General features: G+C 39.5%; 1 protein-coding gene and 1 non-coding gene across 7 annotated transcripts in view; both read right to left on the bottom strand.

Annotated features, from left to right (window-relative positions):
* The window catches only part of MACROD2 (mono-ADP ribosylhydrolase 2), an 893,899-nt gene that overhangs the window by 485,136 nt on the left and 382,977 nt on the right, over positions 1-25,786 (bottom strand). The gene's annotated exons all lie outside the window — the stretch shown is intronic.
* LOC120411818 lies at positions 6,516-6,706 on the bottom strand. The gene has a single exon (XR_005604369.1). It is a non-coding gene; the product is annotated as a U2 spliceosomal RNA (small nuclear RNA).

Genomic DNA, 25,786 nt, shown 5'->3' with positions numbered 1-25,786 from the left:
AAATTCCCCCACTTAGTTACCAGAAGCCTTTCCATCAGCTGGAAACACTTTTCAATCCATCTTGCCAACTTTTGACCTATGCTAGTTACTTTTGGAAGGTGAAACCCATCAGGATCAGGCATGGATAAGCAATTCTCCACTGAGAGCATGTCAAATATACATGCAGCCTCCCCAGAGCCAGAATGCAGCAAATGTGCATTTCTTGAGAAGGGACACTTAGAGCTGTTCATATGGAAGCAAATAACAAGAACTTATGTCAGTCTGCATTTCTCTTGTAGCTGATGGCAGGCATCACACATGCTATTCATTTTCTGAAACAATACTGGAGAGTGCTGTTTATGTGCTGCCTATAGACCATCTAATTAAAGAGCATAGCATATTAAAGCAATTGAAATAATTTGTTTCTGCAGCAAAAAATAAGGAGTCTGATAGGCAAAATAACTGACGTACTGTTACACTGTAAATATTTGTCTGAATAGGATGATATAACAAGTTATTGTATGGTAAGAAAAGGCTTCAGCTAATCTCGCGCCCAGGAACTTTCCGTGTTCTTCCTTCACTACTGCCAGTGGTCCCTCTGAAGTGTCAGGCAGCTGCAAGTTGAGCTTGGACTGAGCTCTCACCTTTGTATGTGAAATGGAAGACAAAGGTCTGTCACTATGGATAGCTGGAAGCTCATGGCACCTGATGCCATAGCAGTATTATCCTACAATACTGCAGATGGAAGCATACCCAAGTCCTTCCTCATGTTCTCCCCATCATTACCCTTCACCATCCATACACATTTTTTTTTTTTTTAACGAGTAACCACAAGTCCAGCTCTGATGTCTCTTTAATTTCCCAGGTGATTTCCTGACTTACTTGTTGCTTGCAGGAAGGAAAGCTTCCTGCAGGCTGGTTGCACCCAGCAGAGAATACAGATGCCTTGTTGCAGCAGGAGGAAGAAAATCAGAGCCAAAGTCATTATCCCCTTAACCACCACCACTCTCCATCCTCTGTGTAAACTCTCTGACAGCATTCCCTTCTTATCTTCTTCAACAGTGTCAAGCAAAATGAAAAGGTTAGATTTGAAGGCTTGTATGTGGCCTTTAGATTAGACATCCCACTTAAAAAAAAAAAACCAACACATCAAAATATTTTTTAAATCACAGAAACACAAAGGTTCAAGGACTAAATTTGCTACCTTAGCTGAATTACACATGCTTTAATACTCCTCCACAAAGAAATACTTAACATCATGCTTCCCAAACTGACTAGGGAAGCCAACCACAGGACCAAAATCTTGCTCCAGTATCCAACAACATATCGCAGATGCAAATCCCCACACTTTGGAACTCCATGCTCCTTTACATTGCTCTTCATGCAAAAAGGGATGCTAAAAATGGAAGAGGTAAGTATTCTCAGCTACAATCTGATCAGGGTTTCCCCTCGTATTTCCTGTATTTAGCATCCCTCTGTTAATAGTCTTTCTCTCTTTCACGTACCCCCAGTTCCTTTTCTTGTTCTGGTGGAGGCTCTTTGGACAATTACACGGTAGGAAGTGCAGACAGTGCTGTGAAACCCTCTAAAAAGGTTAGTGTGAATCAGACTCACAGGGATCACAGGTTACCACTCAACTTCACTCACAGCAAGAGCCACGTGTAAAGTTTCACATGAAAAAAAAAAAGGAATGTTACTAAATACTCAGCCTCCACTGCTATGTGCCAGGACATGTCCACTGGATGATGGATTGCCCTACACATGGATCAGCAGTGCTTTGTTACCCCAGGCCAGCTGAATGGAGTAACTTTTAGAGTAGTGTGTAAGTCTTTGCACAATACTAGCTTTTAGGCATTCAGTCTTTTAAAGACAATTCAGAATATACGGGCCTTAGTTTTGCATCAACACCATACATGATCAAAACAACTCGTTATCTAAGATTCATCTGTTTGTCTAGAAAATAAATGTCAGTACTGTCAGGAAAGGGAAAAGTTTATGATTAAACTCCAGCTGTATCATCCCTCATAATATTCACTTGAAGACAGCAAAGATTCCGCACTTGATTTTTCATCCACCTCATTGAAATGGTATTGCAGAGAAGCCCTACAAAAGAACACTTATGTAGAAGCACATACCTTTACAGTCAATGTTGTTATGTAAAAACCATTTTGCAATTAGTTAAATTTTAGGATAGAAAAGCAGTTCAACAGAGTATGACACAGGATGACTGGACTAAGCACAGAAAGCAATTTTGTTTAAACACATGTAGACATCAAGCCAATGATCTGCAACTGCTCAATGGGAAGCCAATGTGCACTTCTCTGTTTTCCTAATGGACTGCTTCAAACATGACAGAAATTCATGCATTTCTGCTGCATGAAATCTCCCCTCGAAGAAGAACAAGGAAACCACACAGTTTTCCACCATGTACAGAGGAATTAAGCAACTCATATCATAACCCCTGCACAAAACCTCCCCATCAATCCTACCCATCAATGAAGAACACTGAGGGAGCCCAACCTGAGAGTCATTGTGGGATGCCTGGTCTACACTATGTTCATCTTCAATTGTTCAAGCCATAGCACAACAATAAACCTGATAGGGCATAGTGCAGAGACCACATTCCTGTCTCATGAGTGAAGCTCTCAAATGAGGAAAGAGCTGTTACACTACTGCAATCCAAGTTAAGAATACCAATAATAAAATACTATACCTCTGAGTATTTTAAACATGGAATTAAGTTATTTATTCAAAGTATCATGTAACAGCATTAAAAGCAACAGGCACAGGCACTTTACTTTTTTCATGTACGAATGAGTTTTGCACGTAGATAGAGTCTTGCCATGTCATGACTGCAGAACGACAGCGGATACTTATCCACTCAGCCGTAATTAATTTACTCTCAAATGGATACCGCATTTAGAAAGAAATAAATTGTAATTTTATCCTGGAAAACCACTTCACACAAATGGGACAAACTGTTACCTCATCTGATTTGTATCTATTTTCTAATCACACAGAGACTTACTATAAAAGAATTCAAAAGTATTCTAAAAATATGCAGCTGCTATTGCACATAAATATTCCATCTTCCTCTCTGGATAAAATCCTTCTGAGGGAAATAGCAGACTTGCTTAAGGCTTGTTTTTCTTACATCTCACATTGACATGCCTAAAACACTCATATCACTTTTCCATCAAACTTTACATCACCTATGAGGAAATACCTACAAGTTCAACAATGTTCTGCTGCTTGTGTTCTGCTATTTTGGTGTTTTAATTATGTTACTTCACATGGCAGAATGAAGTTTGACATTAGTATTGAATCTCATAAATCATCACTTTAAGAAAATGCATTCCCTTGAGGAGAGGTAATACAGGTCATATGGAAGTCTCTGTTTTAGCTTCAAACCTTGTTAAACAATCTTAACTGTTTTCAGAAAGTCAGTAGTAGGATTGCGCCTTCTGAGGCACATAAGAAGCAAGTTATATGTTAGCCCTTTTTCTAATTCTTTTCTATTTGCAGTGGAAGTTTTTTAAAAAAAATTAGGAGTCAAAAATGAAAAATGAAACTAAATGTGAATTCAACATTAATTCAAGAGTGCTGGCTCTGGAAGAAAGGCATGATAACACAGTGTCTCAGATGTACAGTTAATATAGTGCTAGAGATGTATAGTTAAAATTATAGATGTATAGTTAAATTTTCCTTCTCTTTTTAAATTTTTCTTCATTCTTTCAAAATATTTTACTAAGGAAATGGCTGATGATATAATGCAAAACCCAGTGTACAGCACATAAACATGAAAAAACAGTTTCACAATGATATTCAGTAATTCAAGATGTCAGAAGCTTACACAGACTTTACAAATAACAAAGCTAATAATGTTGCAATAAATTCCACTAGAACTAATTTCTTAGAATGCTAGTTGTTGCTTTTATAATGGTGCAATCATGATCCCATAGTATCATTCCGTAAAGGGAACCAATCAATCTGGTGTAACTGTTAATTTACTAATGAAAGTTAAGTTTGAAGTTGGGGCAGCAGAAACTTTGCACTTGCATGACACAGTTTCACAATAACTTGAGCTTATGCTTTAAATCCAATAGGGATGCACACAGACAGGGATTGATATCAAACACTGTGATAGCAGCAGACATACTGTGGTCATTTGCAGATATTTCTCAGTTTCTTCTTAAAGAGAGCTGCAAAAACGAGGAGGTGGAAGTGTGTAATTCTTTAAAAGGAGGAGGTGGCAGTGCACAATTCTTTAAGGAAATCTGTCCAACTCTTTCAGTTGCTCTTGCCAATTCTTTCAGTTTGTGCATTAAGGATGTGCCAATGAGCCCCTCTCCCAGAATGCCCCCAGTCAGCTGAGGAGTGGCAACAGCAGTGGATGCTCAGTTTAAATGAATTATCTCAACACTCTGCACTCCCTTTTCCATGTTTTCAGTCTATTTATAAAGGGAAGACTTGGCTATTGCCAACCACTCTACTTTTGCCCCAATGCACTGTGAAAAGGATTTCTGCATGCTAAAAGTCTGCACAGCAAAATGCAGATCTCTCTGTTTCTCCAAAGGCTGTCTCTGGAAGGCACAGTGCATTAGTACCCATGGCCTCACTCGGACCACTGGGGTTTAAGGCACAGAACCACTCAGAAGGGGGTGGGAAAAAAGGCAAATGGATGCCACTACTTTTTGGCTGAAAATGAGAAATCTGGGGTCCTATTGCTATAGGCAAGTGGCACATGAATCCTTCTCTGCTCTGCTGCAGGAGACACTCTCCAAAAGAACCAGCATGTATGTGCTGACCTAGGGGTAATGAACCCACTTCTTGAATGCCACAGACCACTGTGTCACAGGTTTAAGTAGCCTGTGGGGTCCTGAGCTGGTCTTACCTTACATGGGTTCATATAACACAAACTAAATTAATTTTCTCAGAGAGAGAAAAGAGAGAATCAATATTTACTCCAGGATCAAAATGCTTTCCATTTAAAGAACTCAGCAGTCTAGAAAAACAAGGAGCAACCATTTTGTTCCCATGACAAACAAAAGCTTCCTCGCCAGTAGACACTGTATATTGACAATAACCTGTGTGCATCATAGCATGCATAGTAATAAGATGGCATTTTGCTGCAGTGGATTTCTATCTTGTAGATTTCAGGGTGTGGATCTAAGCAGAAATATTAAAGAACTAAAATGCAGTATCTTCCATTAAATAGTAACATTAAAATAATTACAATCAACAAACATTTCCACATCTCCCACATAAGCTTTATTAAATGTGTCCTAATTGAAATGCTGAGGCTATAAATAGTGACTGGTAAATCACCCAGTGATTCAAAATGCAAGGAACGTGAAGTTTAGGGTTTATTTGGAAACTACTATTTTATTGTACTGCAATTAAGTTGGTAGTGCACCAAGCTACCACCAAAAATGTCACACCAAATTAACTTCCTTTTTATTAACCATGGCAGGTCAAATAACTAAAAAAGTGAAGGTGTCTTGGTGATGAGGCTTAATTCAAGGACACTAATTTACAACGACATGGGTTCCTCCATTCTGTATTACCTCATGTACTTAATAAAATGCCCTTGAAGGGTCAAATTCTTATGTCATCTAAAAATTATTTTGATCACTCTCTATCTGAACTGTATTAATTTTGCTTCTAATAGAACACCCAGTTTTTACCCTGTCATATCAACGCGGCCTTTAGTGGCCTGGTTCTGTTTCAAAAGATGTCATGAGCCATGCTTGTCATCACCTGCTGTATTACATGGACCTCAGCAGTGACTCTGTCACAGGCCAAATAAAACCCGCTCCTGTTAGCCACCCACTGACTGCAGCATGTACGAACAGTTCTGGACCTCCAGTTTAAAAAATGGACTGAGTTGGTATTTAATCAGTCAAAAACATTCAAGTGAACACCAGCTCTCCATAGTTTTTGGCCTGTTTATATATTTTAAACACTTGTGTTTAAAAAAGTGTTTCCTCAATGATACTGATCACATGTATTTCTTTCCAGTGGTCTTTAACCAAACCAAATCAAATCCTGAATGTTGCATTTCACCGTCATGCAGAGTGTTTCCTATCTGTTGGACCCTGCAGTTATTTCTGATTGCTATTAATCTCATTTTTCAGAAAAACACCACTTGTAAGAGCGGTCAGTGAAAATAAATAGCACCAGTGATGCAAGAACTGGCTCTTCGGCAAGGAGGAGACCAAGCGTAGGCTCACTGTATCCCGTAGGTACAAGGTAATGCCCAGTCCTAAGCATGATAATCTGATCTTATAATACTGGACATTACAAAATAGATATTAATATAGATAGAGAAGGCAGTGAAAAAAAGATTAAAATGAAATCAGAGGTGCTATTTTATTTTATTTTTACAGGGGTTTTATGGAGGCTTGGGAACTCCCTGAGCTGAAAATTGGTGGGAATTAAGAGAACACTGTGGAGAGGCATAATCTATGTTTGCTCTGTTCCTGCTCTTCCCTTTGCACTCTTCTATGGTCATTAAGGGACTTGTTGTCTTTTTTTTCTTTTCACACCATTCTAGAAACACAGCAATAGCAGGCTTCACACATGGAGAGGATGGCGTAAGCTCCTAGTACATTTCCCAGTCCCCAAACTCATTTAATATAAAATCCTCCAGTTGAGGACATAACAGATATTAAACTGATAAAAACATATGCTGCACTTGATCTTTGCCAAAAGGTCAAGAGGCAAACACGAATCAGCAGACTCGACAGTTTCTTGGTCTGACTCAGTGCGCACGCTGAGACTGAATCATCCCAAGATTTTAACACCACGGTAACAACAATTATGCAGCTTTATCACTCAGATTTATTTCAAAAAGCTGCAGACAGACTACAGAGCCCAAATAACTCACTCCAGGATCTCAATGAGCTCATGACTTTGCACACACAGCAACTGTTTCAGGACAGGAACTTGGGAAAGTTAGGAATGCCATGTTCAGCCTCCCAAAATATTTCAGTCTTGATCTGATTATTTCCTCTATGGTAAACTAAATAAAAAGCACCTAGCTCTTCCCTCTGACCTCCAAGCTTCTGCTGCTCAAATGCCCCTAGCCCCAAACAATTAAGGAATCTTCTGCTTTCTGAATTATAAAGGGGTTGTTTTAGAAACACATCTCCGCTACAGAAACTATTTCACAAAATTCTAAAAAGGTGAGGGAATTTTTAAGAAATAACGTATTAAAACCAGAATTACTGCAGTGCATTTTCTTAATCCTTGCTGGAATCATCAGAGCATCTTGCACACTAATTCAAAGACTGTATCTCAGTCTTGCTAAAGCACAATCACTCTGTATCTAACTCCACCATAATTAACAGAGAAATTGTCCACACATAAAGAGCACTAAGTCAATACTGCTAAAGCTTCAAAAATCCTCCCTGTGTACGGAAACAAAAAACGTCTTTTGAAGTTAATGAGTAATAACAAAAGGTATTTTAGTAACCTCGAAAAAAACAACAAATTCTTTGAAATTATTTTCATTTTCAACAACACTTTGTAAACAAACTTGGAAACCTTTTTATTACCAATAATATTTTCAGTCACTCATTATAATCACTAATTATTTGTATGAATGCAACAGCAGGTCACAAGTAAAAGGAAAGGTATTGTCACAGCAATACCCATCTCATATCCTGATGTTGGTGATCTGAGCTGCACAAGACAGCCAGCCAGTTATAAGGCAATTGCTTAACTTCCAATACAGAGTTTTCAGTGAATCAGTATCAGCAAATCCACTGGATTTTAATGAGTTAAAATATTTTAATAGCATAGCTTTGTTATTTAGTTTAATCATCTTTCCCTAAGGCTCTGAAAAACATTTAAGCATGTGCTCAATTTGCTATTGAAGTCAACAGAACGAACAGGGAATACTTAAGTTAAGCATGTGCTTAATGAGATTTACTGAGTCAGAATGCGTAAAACCCAGTGTGAGCAGAATCAAAGCCCTGAGGTATTAGCCAAGTCCACCCTGAGTTTCCCTAAAGATACAGGGCCTGCAAAATGTGAATGAAAATTTTGTATTATTATGACATGTCTACTGCACACCCGTATGTCTGAAATATTTATGTAGCAAAACACATACCAGGCTTTGTAGGTCTTTAAAGTAAGAAATGAAAAAACTTTGGATTTACCCTAAAATACTAATCGGAAGATTTTGCAGAATTTTGTTTGGTGTAAGTAGTTCAGCAAAACCCTTTGACCTGAAACAACTGCTGATTCCTCTCATGTTTCCTCCAGAAAGAAAATGTAGTATAATTTAAGTGTTTTGATTTGGGACAAGAGGGAATGGAGGAATGGAGCTAACACACTTTAGTTACCTGTTCCTCTATGAAAAAGAAGGAACTTAATCCAATGTTACTATCTCACTTCCTCAGTCACTCAGGCAAACTGTGTAATCCTCTCACACCTGCATATGAACATCTGCATTGTACCAGTTGATACTTTTTCTCAGCCTGAATTAAATTAAATCACCTGCATGCCTTTAAGCCCCCTTCTTTACTACCAAAGACTACCACTTCTTCCTAGCGCAGGGGAGTTCAGTTTAACAAATAGCAACTCGATGAGCTTTGAATGCAGCATATAAAACTCTACTTTTACTATTTTCTGTGACATTTAAATGGCCTAAGTGAACATTTAATTTAATTGCAACTAATAAATATTTTCTTGAGAGTAAATGTTAAAAAAAGGGATTTGTTTCCAGGAAAAAAATTCTTCAGATTCCATACTCACTCTAAATGTTCAAATCTGACTTAGCAATATTTTAATTCTTTCTCTTTTAGCTTACATGGAAAATCTGGTTTCGGCATCAAATGCCACTGAGACTGTTTGGGGTTTTTTTGTCCCGCTCAGAAAAAATAACAGCGATTTAGATAAATATTTAGTAATTTCTCTTAATAACATACAGTCACCAATCCTTTCTCTAATATGCTGTCAAAATCAGCAAATCTGATAAAGAAATAACATTTAAATGTTGGCCATAATTGTTACTTCAATATGGCAGTCATTAGCATGGAAGGAGTTAATGTTCCCCACTCTTTTTCTAAGAGTAAAAAAGGCAAGGAACAGCTGTCACTCAGGTGATGAATACAAGCTGCCAGCCTTTTAAACAGCAGGTACAGCATTTGAGCTCTGAATTAATTAGCATTCAGAAAGCCTAAACACGGCTTGATAACTCTGCAAGATGATTTTTGTCCCTTCCTGCAAATTAATACTGCTATTAAGATGAGCAAGGGCACAATGCAGATCGTAATTGTACCCATTAAACAAAGTTTCACAAGAAATTACTTGGACGCTCTTGCCAAGAATGCATCAAGTCAAATAAAGCCTTGCTGCAAATAACAGACGTACAGGAATCCATCTTCACTTTTTCATGGCATTCACAAAACCACATACAATATGGATTCCTGTGTAAATGCATGAAATGTTTTCTGCACATAAACACAGGCTTCTCAAAAGTTCATGTTTTTTAAAGTTTAAATAGTGGCTTTGTCTCAAAAGCATTCGGGCTACTTCCATACAAGAGCTGCTTCTAACATACACATATACACTGAAAGGGACTTAACAAGGCCTCAGAGATTATACTTACAATGTCTTAAAAAACAAGGCCTCCCTCCATCAATGGCTGCTGCAGCACTGCATCAAAGTCTACACAATCCATGTGGAAAATCTTCCTCCTATATTTATCATTTCCTTTAAACAATGAGCATATTTTATAAAGCACAAAAATGATTGATATCAGAATTTAATGATGTTTAATAAGTGGCCATCTGTCAACAGTCAAGGAGTAAAAAAGAAGCACATTATTATTTCCCAAAAGACTAGAAATATTGATGCTAATTAAAAGGCACATTATCATTATCTCAAAGCAATGTCTGAACACTAATGAGACTTCAAGTCCAGGGCAGGAGAACGAGGGACAACTACGGGTATGAGTGCTCCCCAAATGGGTCACTGGCGTTGAGGGTCTCCAAACTGGTGTCATGATAGCATACTGATTGGAAGTTGGTAAGTAGCTGGTATCTCCTGACTGGGTGGGCAAGCAATCAAACCCCGATCTGATGTAGGTAAGATTATGCACTTTAAACTCAACTCTTCAGAAGAAACCTTTGGTACATTTTTACAAAGAATTGTAGAAGAAAAGAACTGTGCTAAACATGGCACTTCACTGTTTTTTAATTCCAATTTTCCATCCCCCTTATTTCACAACAAAACAGAACTTGTGGTGCCCAAACACACAATTAATTGCACCATACTAAACTGCAACATACTCGGTACTTTTAGCTGAGAAATAGATCAATGTCACATGTACATAAGGGACTCACGTGGTCAGATAGACGGAAACCCACACACAGAGGAACAAAACCCAATAACATAGTGTCTGAAGCACTTACGACTCTTTGGGCCTCTAGGAAGACCCTCTAGGGTTCAGTATCCTTCAACTTCTTATGCTGAGTGCTGTGGAGGAGGAAGGTACATAAAGGTAGGTGGTTCAGTCTGCTGCTCATGTTTGCCTGGAGCTCTGCCTTAAACATTGTCAGTTTATTACCTTTTAAAATGTAGGATTTATTGCTATTTTCATAATTCATCTTGATCAGAACCACTTTTAAGCAAGCAAACCTCTACTAACCTCAAAATCCATGCTTCATGTTCTAACTGAGGCCACCAGCAGCCTGTAACATTTTGCCTCAGTATGTAAAAAGCTGACAAGACTCTTGGCATTTATTGCTTGCAGAAGGGCACAGTTATAGGCCACTGGCAAATGTTTTCCTGCCCTTGAGATATGAGAGATGTGTGAGCAAGATATGACTGATCCCACCTCCCACATTGTGGAAACTATATGTACAGTCCCAGGTTTAGCAATATTGACTCTGAGCCAGGCCCAGCAGTTCACCAACTTTATGAGGTTTTGTGTTGTTAGAAGAGGAATACAGGTGAGTGATGCAGAATATTCCTGCGTTGAAAGTAAGCAAAGCATAGACAAACACGAAGTAAAAGCCATACTGGGAACAGGTGGAATGAAAATAGGGATGGGAGAATCACACTGAAAGCATGAAAAATGGCAAACTGGAAGTACCCCAGGCTGTAGAAAAGCACAGCTACCCTGGCAATCGAGGCCCAGGGGCATGAGTACCATACCTAATTAAGACCAGGCATTTTTCCCACCGTATTTTTACTGGGTAACTTTTTCACCTATAACTGCCACTATCAAATTACCATCTCCACAGTGCAAAGCCACCTCTAGTCTTCCTCCTCAGGTCAAGGAACCCATTCATCACTGTCAAGTAAAGCATATTTCTACTTCTACTTGTCATTTTCAAACCATCACTTCACACAGGTGTGACCTCTGATCCTGACTTTCCTTCCAACACTCCCCTGCTATACTCTGAGAGTCCTGCATTATCTCCTCCCTGAGAAATATTAAAAAATTTAAAGGAGATGTCCCTGGTTTTGATTACCCTATTCCAACATAACTCCTTGATCTTCAGCATAAACACTTCAATCATTCTGGCATTTTCATTGACTCAAATTAAATGCAGAGCCAGTAATTATTTCACAATCCCCTTGCCCTTTCATACACAAGTCTTCTGCCTTATACAATGACAAAGTATTACCTCCCAGACTCCTAGATGGTTCAGATACTTCAGATACATTTTGGATATGAATCTGGCATGAGGGGACTCTTAAGTAAACCTTGTGAGGCTTACCCAGTACTAATTATTTGCAATTACAGTGCTTTTCTCATGTTGAGCTCCCATGCTCAAACATGATGTGAGCCATATAACCATACAATAGTTCCACTGATTAACAGGTTGCTTGGGGGGATCAGGAGCACAGGGTTCAAGATCCCCTGCATTTTGCAGCCTCTACATGTAAATTCAGCAAAGCTGATGCAAAAAGGGAAATTCACAGTACTCTTTACATAAATGGGAGATAGGACGTTTAGACAGACACACAGAAATGAAAAAACACCATCAGTATCCAGTTTTCCTTGTGTTATTTACTTCCATATTCACTACATTTGTTTCAAACTGGCACCGAATTCTTTCTTCTTGGTGCCTCCCAGATTTGCCTTCTGACTCTGTGGAACTGTTGTACATTGTATAGCTGTCAGAGCAGAAGTGGAATGTACGAAAAGCTGGATAATTGTATGTTGGGGCATATGGTACTACAGGGGCTAGTGAATGTAGGGGTTAGTAGGAAGAAGGGGGTTTTGTTTTGATTTTTTTCAAGAGTCCGGATATGACTAAAGCTTTTTCCGGTGGGCAAAGAAAATAACCCTTGTTTATCCATTTCTCCACAATTTGAAAAGTTGCTTGTGCTTTTTTCCCCCCCTTTTCTTTGGGGGTGTGGAGTGGGGAGAGAAGAAGAGTGGAAGTTACCCTTAACATTAATTCTTATTTACGTGACAAATAATAGACCTTCCTTCTGGTTCTCTTCTTGTGTCCTAAGAAAATACGTTCTCAAACAGCATGCATGGCACTGAGATTTTCACAAAAAGAACACTGAAATGAGCTAGCTGCTGTGTAAACATGTCAGGCTTCATACCTCACATGCATTGAAATGAACCAGCACAATTCGCTCTTCTCAAAGGTATTGCTTCAAGCTGATTGCTGACTCAAGACAAGAACACAACCCTGGTCACAGTGAGTTTCTGAGTATTTTCTCTGCAGCTGCAGGGTATAGAGGGTTTTCTGTTTGTTTTGCTTTTTCCCCCCTCTTTCATATGAAACCTCAGATTCTGGAGTACAGTTTGGCAGCACCAAGCCGAAATCGCTGCCAGTTTCCTAGGGTACAGAATTTCTAATAACACAAAGCCCTGACTATCTTCTTGCCCAATAAATAATCAAAATTTTGTACCACGGTCATCCTTAAAAAATATGACTTCTTGTTTTTTCTCTCTCAGTTGCAGCTAATCCTTTCTGTCAACAGGGTTTCATCTGTAACAAGCCTGCCTGTGACATATTAGGTCCCAATACATCTCTCAACAAATCCCCTGTGCATGGCGTGGTTCATAAAGCACACAGGTTGCAAAAAGGACCACAGAGACAGAGCCTCTCTCCTCTAATGGGATCAGAAAGGCTGCGCTTTCCGATGGAAGACGCTCATCAAAGGAGAGGCCAGGAGAGACAGCACACTGTCAGGGAAGTCCCAGCTCACATATCCTGTTTCTGGTGCATAAACAGAACAGAGCATTCATGATATTTGTACTTCTGAATGGCTCCTCTGGCGGGTTGAATTATTGGTCACATGTTTATCACTGCCATGCTGGAAAGCTGATCCAGATGATGCTTGCTTCATACTCAGCAATTTACAGCGTTTATCTAGCTTTAAGGGCTGGCATTGTATGGCATTGTATGACTCGCTCTTTAGGACTTGTTCTTCCTTTTTTCCTCCCCTCTTCTGTCCTTACTTCAATTTTACGCTTCTTCACTTGGACCAACATACCAAAAGAAAATGCACGAGGTAGTAAAAACTGGATATATCATTTTTACCAGCAGTAAATTATTAGAGGCTTCCATTGGTTTTGCAGAAGGCGTAATGGGAATAAACTCCATAAGAGCTATTTGCTCTCCCCACTTACCCAATGCCTGGCCCTCTACCCACAACAGCCTAAGCTTAATGTGCAGCTGTGGAGGGGAGGAAGGTGACAGACACCAGCTTGCTCTCCTGCTTCCTGTGGGAGAAGACGTTACCCCTCCTGCAAAATGCTCTTACATGGTGTGGCTGCTTTCTCACACTTTCTCAGGGAAACAGCCCCATTTTCATTTCATTGACAAGGACATGAAAAGTGCCCTCAAATTCACTGTAGAAACACTTGACACCTTGGGGGTTGTTTCTTTATCTTATCTGGGATTTTAAACCAGTTCCCACAGTTCTCTGGACTTCTCTGAAATCTGTTGTCAAGCCAAGAGTTTCAGTTCACTCAATGGCCTAAAGTACTGCAAAAGCTGGTCTTGATGAGTGTCAAACTGCTAATAACTGAGAGAGACCACAATGGCCATGAAATCAAAAATTACAGACTCCAGTTTTGTCTTCTGAGATGTCCGAGAAACAGTGTGCCTCTGTGTGCATATACACATTCTCAAGTAGAAAGGCAGAAAACATTTAACTGAGGGTACTTTGAAAAGGATTTAGTCTGCTATTCAAAATTTTTTCTGTTCTTGGAGTGATTAAATGGGGCAGCAGAATGACACAGCTCACCCAGTGACGTATTAGCTGACACACTACACAATTCTATACTCTTTCAGATTTAGCATCTTGCATCACTTCAACAAATACTAATTATAACAACTACTTACTCTTAGTAACTTCTCAAACAATTCTATTATTTACTTTTTACAAGTCTATTTATTTCTATTATGTCTGATGTAGTTAGTTAATGTTACGAACAGTTGAAACACCCAACATATAGTTTATAAAATTTCACCTTGGGCACTCTGCTGAAGTGCTGGCATTGCCAAATCTCCACGGGACATCTGCACTTAAGTAAATACTGTTGCAGGCACTTCAGACAAATTTTCAGACACCAGTCTATTAAGGTTCTTTCCTACATACGAAACTCCCAAATGAACCAGAGGCATTCATTAATAATGTGCATTAATGGGCAGAAATTTCTTCACATGGACTCTATAAATCTTCAAATACTTGCAAGATAAATAGTTAGCTTTTGCACAATAAGAAAAGACAAAATTTTGTGTTTGATGAAACACGTGGACCTAATTTTCTTTAGGAGTAAATCAGCACTTGTACCAAGAACAGATGGGAATAAGTATGTATTTATTTTATGCTCCCTTTGCTATGTTCATAGCAATATAAATTTGCATTTATTGTATTATTGGAACTAAATTTGAGAACCATTCATCTGAGGAAAAAATGCAAGGAAGACTCACATTTCTGAATGGATGTTAATTATCTGGGTAAAAACAATTAGGCCACCGCTACCCTACCTACCTTGTAATTAGGTGAGATCCTAAGAAAAAGGAAAAATAAAAAGAAAGAAAGAAAAAAACAGTAAAAAGGAAAAAAAGTAGGAAAAGAAAAAATAGTGCCATCTGAACAGATTTTCAGCATGGCTGGTCAATCAGCAGTCAGCTAAATAACTCAAAAAGTAAACAGGAAAAAGTTATCTCAGATTATTTACTAACTGTTCAAAAAGAGCGTAACAGTAGTGAAACCACACAACTCTTCCTATCATCCAAGCAGAGAAGCCAGCACGTGCTATTATTTCATGGGTATACTTTTCTCCTTGAAAAATAACCCTGCCTCATCTAATAACTGGGTGTATGTGTTTATAGACAGTAACTGCAGCTGAATACAGGCACAAGTGTAACTTTTTTAGCTGAATTTGAAAGTAAAAAGTTCTACTTAAAGCCACCTTATAAGTGAATCAGATCTGCTGGAAGAAAACAATAGTACAAAGAACAAACAGAAAAATTGCACAAACTCCTTGTAACAGTCCAAAACTTTGGCTTTTCAAGGCATCTGGTCATCTAAGCAAGTCCACTGGGACCACATGGCACGTAAACAAATTAACATTTTGTTTAAACGTCAATCAACAAGATCCTTCCATTCAAACCCAGATCAGCTGCACTGGCAGCTGTTAAAGTGGTGACAGTCCTGGCTTACACAGATGCCCGGGAGTTGGTGGAAAAACCATTCTACTTTTAAAATATCCTCCTGGAAGCTTACAGTTTAAGCGTTTCAAAATCTATACCAAAAAATATTAAAGTAACATTTCTGGGGACAACCCCACTTGCTTCCTCCATTCTCTTCTCATTCAGAATGTTGGGAGGTTAAAACCCCAAACTTTTCACTCCAAACAGCAACAAGTGCAATTTTTATACATCACCCTGTAGTACTCATCGTCATTCCTGTAAAGTACTTTAGACACAGTTTTACAGGGCAGTGACATCATGGAAATTCTCCAAGAAAAAAGGGAAAACACTGGCATAAAATGCTGATCACCAGATCAGAGGAAGCTTGCAAAGAATTCTGTTGGATTACTCTCTGAAGTTGTTGAAATTTGCAGAAAGGTAATGCCTCATCACTGGGGAAGTGCAGAGTGATCCCAGGATGCCAGGCAGGTAACACCATATGATTGCAACAGAACAGCAAGGGCCATCAAAATGAATCACCAAAATCCTTTGTTGAAGGTGGCACATGCAAATACAGGCTGAAACAAGCTTTGAGGGCATACTTCGGAGGAATACGTGGAAAGGTGGTGGGGTGAAATGAAGAAGAAAATAAAACCACAAAGACAGGTAAATACTTTTCTTGGTCTTATCTTCAAATATTTGTCAAATTTTACGGTAGTTTCATTTGCTTTCAGTATGAACAAACAACACTGAACTTTGCCAAAAACAGTCTCAATTTGTTATGAACTGCAAAGAGCTCACACACACAAGACACTCCTATTCTTCTTCTTTGCCATGTAAATATACATGATCAAGTTGTAGGTGATAAGCAGTAAAGAATAACAAAATTTGGTCTACTTCACTGTGAGTGAACAAGTTATGCACATAATCCCCTTCCTAGATACTCTTCAGCACAATGTACAAGAATTTAAAAATGTGTTACCCATGACGGTTCTCCTAATACCTTTAATTAAAACACTACCAGAAGTTATAATGAAAAAGGATTACTTCTTTTTTAATACACTAAAACCTCAAGCTCCTGTTATTTTACATTCTGGTAAAAAGGAAATGAATAATGAAGCCACATTTTGGGATTTAGCATAATCTTAAGATTCTCAGTTAAAGGGCAGGAAAGACGTTTCATTTTAAAATTTCCTTTTAACAGATACAAGCTTTATGTTCCTTTATTATTACAAATACACTAATTTAAAATGTCACCCTTTAAAGCTCCCAACATTTGTTAACAAGCTGCATCTTTCTTCTACCCCACTACACATGATGAACACAGGGTCTCACTGAATGAAAAGAAACTAGTTAATAATTTGCCTTATTGTGATTTCTGGCTGCCTTGTAACACCCTTCCGGATTTCGCTCTGAATGCAAAATGCTTAATATCATCAAGTTTTCCTGGTGATCAGCAGGCTAACATGTGACTACTTACAACAAAGCTATTTACTGTTTGCAAACTCTCCCACTCCCTTCTGACAAAAGCATTTTATCATTTCCTGGATAAAAGCTGGGATATGGGGGCACAACAAGATGAAGGTCAATTGACTCCAAGATTGCTGCATGCCTGTGTGAAAAGCTGGCAGGTCCACCCACTATGGATGGGTATTCAGCACTTGTTAGCATTTTATTGGGTTCAGAGCATCTCCCTGCTGATTTCAGTGGCAGCTGTAGGAACCCTGCTTGCCCCAGCCTACGGCTCTTTGCTCTAGGAATGGGGATGTCAGCTGGTGCTGTCTGCCCGAGATGATGATGCCAGGTCCTCCACCAAGGTGAGGACAGTGGCCATGCAATGAAATGATAACAGGTTTATTTCTTCTCTTTCCACAAATAAACCAGACACTGAGCTCCTTCACCACAAAGACCTGATTCCTGGAGCCACAAGCCTGATTCCTAGAGCCATATCCTCTTCTGCAATCAAAAAATCTTTTGAGCTCCCTGATCACATTATCAAAAACGAAATGATGACAATCATATACAAAGGCGAAGACTTAAGCAAAACTCTGCAAGTATTTGTAACTCTCTGAGCTTCTTTTAATGGGTAGCTTCTGTATGTAATTTCTGGGATTTGGAAACTGCAAAAGCTTGGAAATGGTTTGTTTGGATTATTATGTTTTGATGGGAACTGGTTGTTTGTATTCTTGCTTTGTTTCTGCTAACTAAAAAGCCAAACTGATATCCCACTATGAAGCAGCACACTGATGCTGACATCCATATCATCCATTACAAGATCCACTTATCAAAAATCTGGTACCTAAACAATTGAAGTAAAAGATAGAGGTAGCAGATTATCTTCTGTGATTACAGGGCAATAGCATAAATATCTGCTACTTGTTTCATAAAGTATTTGCTAACAGCAGAGAAAAATCCTGAGTTCAGTTCCAGATTCTTGATAAAGGTGCACTTATTACATATCTATCCCATCCAGTTCCATTCTTCCTGCAGAGCACAGCTCACCTCTGCTGAGCATGAGAAAACAGGGGTTTCCAGATCCTCACTGTAACTTTGAACAACTTAGGCAGATGTTTTACAAGAAAAAACCAAAACCATAGCCCCTTAATAATTTTTTGACCCTTGCTCAAAGCATGAGCTCTGCTTCCTAATTAAAACAGCAACAACAGCATCAATAACAACAACAAGCCACCAGGAACTGTGGGATAACAAAGTCACTGTTCTAAAAGGATTTAATGTATGTAGGCTTTAAAAATCATACCTTGATAATACTGCAATGCAACTCCAAAGAGATCTTGAGTACAACTGTGCCACATGAATACCCAGGTGATACTCGGAGAAGCAAAACCTGATTTAAGATTTAGCAGAGCAAAATAAATTTGGGATCTAACTGCAGTTACGATGTAAGACAGAATATAAATTCATTAGCACTGCCAATATATTTTGCCCAATCATTCTGCCAGGTCGTATCGACCTGGAAAAAGGAGTCTGCATATGTGTGCATATCTGAGTGCATTACACATGCACCTCTCGGAGAAAGAACAGCTATGCAGAATTGATGGCTACGGACAGTATTTCTAATGGCCTTTTTAATTGGCACTATGATGATTAATTGAGGCCTTCACAGAACTCCAGGAGTGCTCATTACCACACAGCATGGTGTCCCAGCACACTGTGTGGGTGACCGTTATTACTAAATAGTCATCAAAACATGAGACACTGATAAGATAAATTTTACACATATCTACAAACACCAGAAATTGAAGCCTACTACTGAGGCAGCTGGAAAATTCTTCTTCCTCCTTAATATATTATTTTAGCAGTGTCCATATGCTCCCAGAGAGCAAAAAAGGACTTGAGAAAGTTATTGAAAACAGGCAACATGTGTAATAAGGATTAAATACCTCATGCAGTATTTCTTGCCTTTGCAGAAGTTTATATTCACTCATGGCTACACACAGGATATTGCAATTACCCCCTCAGACAAGAGCAAATCACATGGTTACTGCATACCTGCATTGCTGGGAGAGAAGCAGGTGTGCTCAGGAACGGCCATCAAAAATCTCAGTTACACTGGACCTGCATGACACCGTGCTGCTGCTGCCACCACCACCACTGCTACCACCACCACCTTTCCCTTGGGAAATGATGGGCTGCTCAGTGTCCAGCACCCAAGGCAGGGGTTGGCTGAGGTGCTGACCCACTGCTGGCTTCCTCACAGCCATGAAACCACTGCAGCAGGTGTGTGGGGCCAGGTGGGAGGCAGCAACTTTGAGAGGACCTTGAGGGTTTCTGCTTTCTCCCTTTGGGTTTATACAGCTCTCACCTGGCCATGGAAAGGGACCTGGGAGTCCTGGTTGACAGCAAGTTGAGTAACAATCAACAGCGTGCCCTGTGCCAACCATATTCCAGGCACAGCATCACCAACTGGTAAAGCGAGGTTCTGCACTGGAGCAGCCTCACCTTGAGTGCTGTGTGTGTGCAGTTTTAAGCATCACAATATAAAAAAGACATTAAGCTATTAGAAAGCATCCAAAGGAGGGCCACAAAGATGGTGGAAAGCCTTGAAGGGAAGTTGTATGGAGGAGTGGCTGAGGGCACTTTGTCTGTACAGCTGGAGGAGACTGAGGGGAGACTTTATCGCAGCCTACAACTTCCTCTCATGAGGGGAAGACGAGGGTCACATACTGATCTCTTCTCTGTGCTGACCAGTGACAGATTCTTGGGGCTGTCCTGTGCAGGGCTGAGAGCTGGACTCAGTGATCCTTGTGGGGTCCCTCCCAACTCAGAATATTCTGGGATTCTGTGATTTCTTTACCTGCGCCCTTCCCAGCACTTCCCAGTGTGCAGCCTCCATGCCCACACAGCCCTCCCTGGCTCCTGATGGATTACTGACACTTGCTACACTCCCTTTGCAGTTAGAGGGGTGTTTGCTGCCTCAGGGCTTCCAGAGCCCACGAATATCTCCAATACTCAACAGAGAACCATTTAGCCATTTATAAATATTCTGTAAATAATCTTGGATAACACTAACACCATCTTTCATTCTGTGAATGATTCAGGATTTTGTCGCACACTGACAAAGAACTCATTCTCATTAGAATTCTGCAAAATCTTCTTACACAAATCTCCTGTCAGCTTCAATCCATTAAAAATAATAAAGGTATGCTCAAAAGTGGGAACCAAAGCAAATTTTGTTTAGACTTAACAGATTCAATTTACTGTGCTGTTAATCAGACAACAGCAACTCATGTCTTCCTTTGCCTTGACAATGGGATCTAATAGGACATTTGGCTGCATTTCCATCACACCAAGGATCTGTGAAACACTGGTCACAACATAGCGCAGATTCAGCCCTGCCTGCAGGTCACAAGGAAGGAACCGTGGAGTTCCCAGGGAAGAGGTACTTCCAAAGTGTTATCCATTGTGCTGAGCATCCCACCTGTGTTCAAACCTTTGCAATACCCTCTCCAAATCTGGAACCTGAAATAGTGATTGCCCACCAGATAGGGCAGTAGAAAAGCTTAGATCATGTTTTGCCCGATTAACTGGCTTTTCATTGCCTTCCTTTCTCATTCCCACTTCAAAAGCAATAGAGGCTTCACTGCGGCTGAAACAGCTCCCTTCCTAACTGGAGGAAACCAGGGAACAGATATGATGTCCAGCCAAATATAAGCCCCATCATGAGATGGGAGTAGCTGCCAAGGGTACATTATTTTAAAAAAAATAAAAACAAGTAAAAATTTACTCTCATGATGAGTTCAGGACACTTTCCTCAGCTGGGCCCATACAGGTAAAGCCAGCCAGAGACCAATTTGGGACCAGGCACTATTACACATCCCAAATAGGTGTGTGGAACACAGGTGCATATAGGCAAGTTTGGACGTTTGCTCTTAGCTGCAAGCTTTCTGTTAAAAACCCACACCTATTCGCTGAGGAATCTACCTTCGCAATTTTATCTCCAGCTGATTTGCACCAAAGGATACATTGCAGGAATTTATTTTCACATCACATTTTGTGAGCTAAGAACAGGCAATATCAAGGGAAAAAACCAAGCCGACCAAACAGTTGCCAGGAGGCTGGGCTTTTTCAGCCATGACAGTAATGCTGGAGTAAACTGGCTTTGAAAGATTTCCAAGTTTTGTGGTTTTGAGTGAGGATTTTATGAACCAGTTTTAAATGTGTTTGGATCATGAAGAATTAGTTTATGTTGTAGTTCCCTGGAAAAGAAGCGAGTGTAAATCAATCTTATTTTAAATACACGTGAACAGCTTAGAATTGCATTGTATGCCATTGCTAACATGCAGTAGCTTCCAACTCCAAAGTAGATTTAAGTGTTGCTACAGAGCTGAAGATATCATTTGGAAAGAGATGTTAAAGTTTCATGAAAAGCAACTATCTTACTGAATAAATGAACTTCCTTATAGCACTTTAAAAAAATTAGACAGGTCAAATAATAGATGACCTATTCAACATTTTTAGATGGTGTAAATAGCCACCTTTATGAATCTCAAATCATAACAAATTGCCATGTTTCTGGAAACGGATATTGATCTCCTTGAAACCTTGTGCTCATGATGCACAGCAAGTTTGCCCAGTAAAAGCTCATGGAAACAAAAGAAAAAGAAAAAAACCAGAAAAACTGACACACATGACACATTTGTAAGAACAACTGAACTGGTGAATCACAAATCCCAGCCCTTCTCCCAAGAGCATTGCTTCTACAGAAAAAAAAACCAAACAAACCCAACAAAATATATCTCTGTTTTGAAGTGCTTTAGGTTTTTTTCTTTTTAAACTTGAAAATTAATCTATTTTGCTATTCTAAAGAAATAAGGGTAATAGCACTCTAACTGTGGTTAAACCAATCTTTAATTCAAGTTTGATTTAAAATGAGGAGTTTGTAAAAATACTGCGACACAAATGAACTCTGTATGTTCTCTTCCTTGTCCTCCAGTAGAGAGAAAATGGTATTTTCAAAATCCATTGACATGACTCAAATTGTTTTGCCTCTAGAATTTTTATGGTTTCAGACATATCTGACACATCATTTTTGCTACCCTCTTGTTAACTCTCTCCAATCATTAGCGGCATTTCAGTGTACAGGAGGAGAACGCTAAATTAAAGAGTCTATTTCAGTTTTTAAGCCCCAGGGAAGAAAAGGTTGAGCACATCACAGAGAAAATGTATTTTACTTCCAACTTGGATTGCCTGTGCTCTCATTACACTACCTCAGCACCCCTTCAGCTGCTGTGTGAAGCAGAGGTCTATTAAGCTCTGAAGGGAGCTCATTCTTCTGTCCTATAAGCTAAAGAAAGACATTTCTGGAGTGATGAGAACTGCTTGAGCTGGATGGAGAAGATACTTGAAAATGCCTCGTGGGGTTCCAGACATACAAGCCGAAGTATAATAGCATTGAACTGGAGGTGTGGCACAGCAGATATTTATAACTGCTGGTGGACAAAGCTTTTACTGCCTTTAGAAACACTGAGATGAAAGGGGAAAACAACTCTACATTGAGGGGGAAGGGTGAATGCACACAATGGGTTTTTTATGTATTACCCAGACTAGCGTCTGTTGATGTGGGACTTCTCTCATTCACTGAGCTAAGAGGATAATTTTGCTGTGTGTCAGCAGATCAAGTGAAGGATGTAACTGCAGTGAGCAGGCCCGTTGGTTCATGCACACCTTGACAAATGGCTAATTGCAGCTGTGGGCTGTTTTGAAATTCTGAGCATTCATATGTTAGCTACAGAAATCACGAGTGAAATCTGGTAGAACAGGAGAAAGGAAAAGCATGGCACGGCAACAGAGGGAGAGGGTTCATTACACACAGTGTAGTAACAAGAGGATGTGCAAGAAGAGCACCAATGTGCAACTGGTGCCAGTCACAAGAGGTGTTGAGGGGCATTTGGCAAAGAAAGCAAAAATCCACAGGAAAATTCAAGGGAACATGCATCTTTTCTTTTTCCATTGTTCCTAAAGCTACAGATTTTGTTCCAAGAAAACAAAACAAAACAAAATGAAAACAAACCCAACTAGAACAAACCCCATGTACCAAACCAACCAACTTCCTTCCCACTCCCATCTCTCTGTCACTTTTCCAAAACCAGCCACTCTAGAATGAATATAAAAAACCCATCAGTTCAGTTACATGAAGGCAGGAACAGAGGAAGAAGCTTTGGATGGGATATAATAATAATAATAATAATAATAATAATAATAACCATCATCATCTCATTCTTTAATGGCTGAAGATGCACTGCATAATTTCTTTGGGGACTGATACATTACAAGAGGGGCAGTGAAAGAAAGCCGCCCAAAATATTTCAAATTTGTTTCAAAAGATCCACTCAATACACCTCACTTTTCAAAATCCTGGCTTTTCATGCAGTATTTTCCAGTCTAACTCCTCTGAAGAAATAAATTCAATTTAAGAGGGAAGAAAGGTACAATTTTCTGTAACTGGAAAAGGCAAATCAATACTTCGTAAGTACGGTATGCATTAAGATAATTAATTTTCCACAATATGCTCAAATCTCAGCAGTGAAAACAGTATAAAACCAAATTAATGACTAAATATTCTACATACTAAGAGCACGAAAACACTCTTTCATTCTTGTTAAATAGATTAAATGGGAAACGATTTCTATGGCTGTCAAACTGCAGCCAGTCTGAACACCTTGAATTCTGAACCCTATGGATAGTACCATAATTGTCTTTTCTTAATGGTTTGTTAGAAGCTTCATATTGTATCAAAAACCTTTTTTGAAGGGAAAGGCAACCTTTAAAGGTCTCATTCATTTGGGCTGTGCCTCATTTCCATTATTCCCAAAGCTCATGTAGATTTTATTCCTCTCATTCTTTGCAAGGTCATATTTTTCTCTGTCATTTTACTTGTTACATCCCAAGCTTCAAGATCAGCAAACACAGCCTTAAATGCACTTCACCCTCACTCTAAAAAAAAAAAAGAATCCTTTAGAAAAGGCGATTTTGACATTGGCTGCCTGCAGTTTGACTCCCTACCGCTTCACAGTGAGATCAAGAATAATACTTCACTTTATAATGCTCACCTCGAGATTGCGTCAGTAATGAAACACTCCAAGCAGGGATCAGTTAGAACAGCAAATGGCTTTAACATTTCCAGGGAGCAAAGGAATTGAAACATACCACACTTCACATTTGCAGAACAAAGAGGGGACTAAAAGACACTGAAGTAAAAACAACAACAACAACAAAGTCCTTCAGGTTGTAATGTCTCCCAAGAGTGAATGTGTATGGCTGGAGGAGCTGCTGTGCTGCATAAGGCACTAACGTTTTGTTAACCACAGCTTAAAATCTACACTAAGTGCAAGATAAATTTCTCTCATATTTTCTCTTAAGTATTTCAGCCTATTTCCACATTTTCATAAAAGCAAAGACAGGACCAAAAAGCCTTCCTGAAGGAAATCATTGCACTGCAATGATTTCTTGAAGATTAGTTGTAAATTTATTCCCAAATTTCTAACACTGTATACAGACATACATAGGGAGTTCAAAAATATATGGAGTAAATGCACAAGCAGAAGCAATAAAATACAATCCAGTCATAAAATCTGCCCCCCTCTGAGTGGGATTTCACAGGATCTCAACTGGAGGAAAGAAGGCAATAAAAGCAGATCCATGGGTGTTCGCACTGTACACAAGAATCTATGCAGGCATATCTCACTGCTTGATATACAAGTTATTTCACTGGGAATTTAACATCTTCTGACATGTCACCCTCACAGACAAAGAATCTGATCTAATTCTGATCACTTCTGATAAGGTATTTTTATATAGGGATGCAGGGACAGAATCCAATACCAGCCTTGCACCACTGCAGACCAGGGAGAAATTGTTACGTGCACCTCTTCTGAGGCTAGGTTCTCCCTAAGGGACACAGGATTTCTACCCTACAAATCAAAGAAGAAACATCAATTTGATTCTCAGTTTTCAGAATTTTCTAAGTGCAATTTTATCCTGAAGGCTGACAAGCTGAAGATAGTTCCTCCTATCTTGAGATCTCCTGCACGTGCCTCCAGAATTTAGTCTGAGGCCAGAGAGGGAGATGGTATTTACCTGGTTAGAAAGGACAAAGCCCTGACTCTGTCACTCTTGGAAGAATAGCCAGCTACAGACAAATATTTTTATTTGTGCACATGACATTTAATCTGCGTCACTGAGACAAATGAAATGCAAAAGCTTCACATCTATGATTACATCCCCTACATTCACTTTTCAGAGCATGAGTATGTCTCTGAAAGAAAAAGGCTTAGGACTGTGCTTTCCCATGCAGGGAATTGTTACTAAGCTAAAAGGGGCTGCAGGGATGAGTCTGGGTGTATGGAATTAGCCCTCACCGGGATGAGGCCTAAGAAGATCATAAAAGGCTGCTGGTGACGCCAGCTAATGAAGTCACTCCTCCAGCTCAGAGGCTTTGGCACTGTCAGTCTTGCACTCAGTCCTTGCTGAATATGTATCGCTTTAGATGTTAAAGCTTCCATGTGTGCTTTAAGCCTACTTAAGGAGAAAACTATAGTACTAAGTTGGGGGGGGGGGGGTGCGGTTTATGTAACAGTAGCCCTGAGAAATAAAACCAACAACCCATTTTCAGAGAAACCATGAATTTGAAGTAATTCAAAGAAATCACTGTGTTGGGG

This window comes from Corvus cornix, chromosome 3, assembly GCF_000738735.6.
Source record: "Corvus cornix cornix isolate S_Up_H32 chromosome 3, ASM73873v5, whole genome shotgun sequence".
NCBI classification, from domain to species: Eukaryota; Metazoa; Chordata; class Aves; order Passeriformes; family Corvidae; genus Corvus; species Corvus cornix.
Note: the sequence above shows the minus strand (reverse complement) of the source record. Positions and strands in the feature narration are given on the sequence as shown.